This window comes from Rhinopithecus bieti, unplaced genomic scaffold (genome assembly GCF_001698545.2).
Source record: "Rhinopithecus bieti isolate Rb0 unplaced genomic scaffold, ASM169854v2 scaffold_31518, whole genome shotgun sequence".
Lineage (NCBI taxonomy): Eukaryota > Metazoa > Chordata > Mammalia > Primates > Cercopithecidae > Rhinopithecus > Rhinopithecus bieti.
In genome coordinates, this window is record NW_016813455.1 from 59,250 (window position 1) to 61,724 (window position 2,475).

The window sequence follows — 2,475 nt, forward strand, 5'->3', positions numbered from 1 at the left end:
TTATTTTGCGATGGATTTTTGCTCTTGTTGTCCAGGCTGGAGTGCAATGGCACGATCTCAGCTCACTGCAACCTCCACCTCCTGGGTTCAAGCAATTCTCCTGCTTCAGCCTCCTGAGTAGCTGGGATTACAGGCACCCGCCATCACACCCAGCTAATTTTTTGTATTTTCAGTAGAGACGGAGTTTCATCACATTGGCCACGTTGGCCAGGCTGGTCTTGAACTCCTGACCTCAGGTGATCCACCCACCTCAGCCTCCCAAAGTGCTGGGATTACAGGCGTGGGTCACCACACATGGACTTTCAGTTGCTCTTTACTTGCTGTGTTTTCCTTCTATCAGACATCCCTCTAGTCATATTAACACCATTCCAGGCTAGGCGTGGTGGCTCACTTTGAGGAGGCAAAGGTGGGTGGATCACTTGAGGCCAGGAGTTCAAGACCAGCCTCTACTTTCATCCCCTGTGCAGTCTATGAGGTCAGAGCCCTGAGGATGGGAAGCAACCTCCCTACGCCAGCAGGCAAGCCCATGACCCTTGGGATGTGCTGTGCTAATCCAGCCCCCTGGAAGATGGGGGCAACTAGAATGTGGAGCACTGAAAGGCTGGTGTACTTGCAGTTTAGTGATGCAGCCAGTCAGAGGGTTAATCAAGATAGAGACCTTTGCCCACAGAGCCAGGATGATTTCATCTCTATGGCAAGCATCATCAATCAACCAGGAGGCCTGGAGCTCGGCAAGTTTTTGGGAGATGAAAAGAGAATGCAAGCCACAATCCTTGCCTTCAGGAGCTTTTGTTGGAGATCTAGAACCCATGTCACAGGACGAGTAAGACCTCTCCAGTTTCCACGTCAGCTTCTAAACAAGAGAAGCTCTCATTTCTCCTGAGTCTCAGATCTGGCCCCGAGCCATGGTAGGTACTTGGTCCAGGTCTGCTCTCAGCAGAGAGATCCACCAGCAAGCCCCTGTAATTTTTTCTCCCTCCCTAAAAACTTCTCAGCTTCTATTTTCAGATGTCCCCAAAGCAACAGGAGCATGGGATCATTAATCTTTTGTATTAACTTGCTTGATTCTTATTGCTCTTGAGTCTGGAGACCCAGTGGAAATAACCCTAGCCTGGGAGTCAGGAAAACTAGTCTTTTCCCTGACCAAGTCCATTCACTTCCCTTGGACTTAGTTTTCTCACTTGTAAAATTGGGACACGGAGCCTAGATGATGTTAAAGGTGTAATATTTTAAGATTCTGATTTCTGTTTTTGCTCTTTCACAAGGATGTGGGAGAGATGGATTTAGGCAGTGATGAAGGACCATGCTCTAAGATTCAGAGGTTCTATGAGTTCAACACGGGGCTCTCTCTTCTCCCTAACATTCTGATTCTCAGAATAAATGGCTGGATGTCTTTGGAACCAGTCATCTGGCAGTATATTTAGGACTTTGTTGGCCTGCAGAAAGTAGAACCAGACCTCTTGGCCCCCAATCCCAAAGTCTTAGAGAAGGGGAGGCTGGGGAGTTGGGAGTGGTGTGTATGTGACAGGAAACTGGAGAATGGCTTCTCCTCTTCCCCTGTGGCGTTATTTTGCCAACACCACATTCTCTGGAGCCACTGGAGAGGCACATGATGTGGCTGGTTTGAAGGGGCACTTCAAACCCAGGGGAGGGCCCTGTATTTTCCCCACTGAGACACAGCAACATATGGGCTCACATCTTCATGTAAACACATGACTAGGCTGAATATAAACCAATGTCTTTGGTACAGTGTGAAGTAGGGGAAGTCTCTTAAAATAGTTAGGAATTTTGAGGCCTATACTTCTCAGAAAAAAATAATGTTAAAATGTGTTCTGGTCTGAGACTAGGGACTAAAGAATGAGAAAAAGTGTTTTAGGAAGGTAAGTGGTGGGAGGAAGGGGCTACTATATATTAGGCTGACTTGGAAATAGAGATTAGGCCCAACAACACACATACAAGCAAATGGGCACATAAACAGGCAGGCATGGGAGCCTGTTTGCTCCATGTTTATGTTATCCATGTGTATGGATAACATACATATGGCCAAACAAAGGCACATCTGGGCCCAGGAGGACTCTGGAACCTACATTTATATACCACATACACACAGCTATGATCACCCTTTTTCTATGTGCAAGTATTTTTTTGTTTGTTTTTTTTGAGACGGAGTTTTGCTCTTGTTGCCCAGGCTGGAGTGCAGTGGCACGACCTCGGCTGACTGCAACCTCTGCCTCCCAGATTCAAGTGATTCTCCTGCCTCAGCCTGCTGAGTAGCTGGGATTACAGACGCCTGCCACCACATCCAGCTAATTTTTTGTATTTTTTTGGTAGAGACGGGGTTTCACGACATTGGCCAGACTGGTCTTGAACTCCTGAACTCAGGTGTTCAAGACACACGTGAGTCACTGCACCTGGCCCTAAGCAATCATTTTATGGTTTGCAAAGACCCTTTTTTTTTTTTTTTTTTTTTTTTTT